Genomic DNA, 343 nt, shown 5'->3' with positions numbered 1-343 from the left:
AAACCGAAGTTACAAGAAAACTCACCCGGCAAGATCTTGGCAAAAAGTTAGATAAGATGACTAAGGTTGAAGGTTTTTAATTTGACGACTCATGGGACACGTACTACCTGGAGATCGAGTCGTTGTCTGAGTTAGGTTAAATCGATTTTATGAGCATATATGTGATATAATTGATGTGATGTATTAGATACATTAATTGGAGGAATTAATATAAATATGATTTATATTAAATACCCTAACATATAAAAAGAACTATTGTTTATATGTTTCCTATGATGAAATATTAAAATTATAGGTTATAAATATAATATGATAAGTTGATTATCATATTTATTTATAATAT

Source organism: Benincasa hispida, chromosome 11 (genome assembly GCF_027475165.1).
Source record: "Benincasa hispida cultivar pf3 chromosome 11, pf3_genome.v1.1, whole genome shotgun sequence".
In the NCBI taxonomy this organism is placed as follows: domain Eukaryota; kingdom Viridiplantae; phylum Streptophyta; class Magnoliopsida; order Cucurbitales; family Cucurbitaceae; genus Benincasa; species Benincasa hispida.
Note: the sequence above shows the minus strand (reverse complement) of the source record.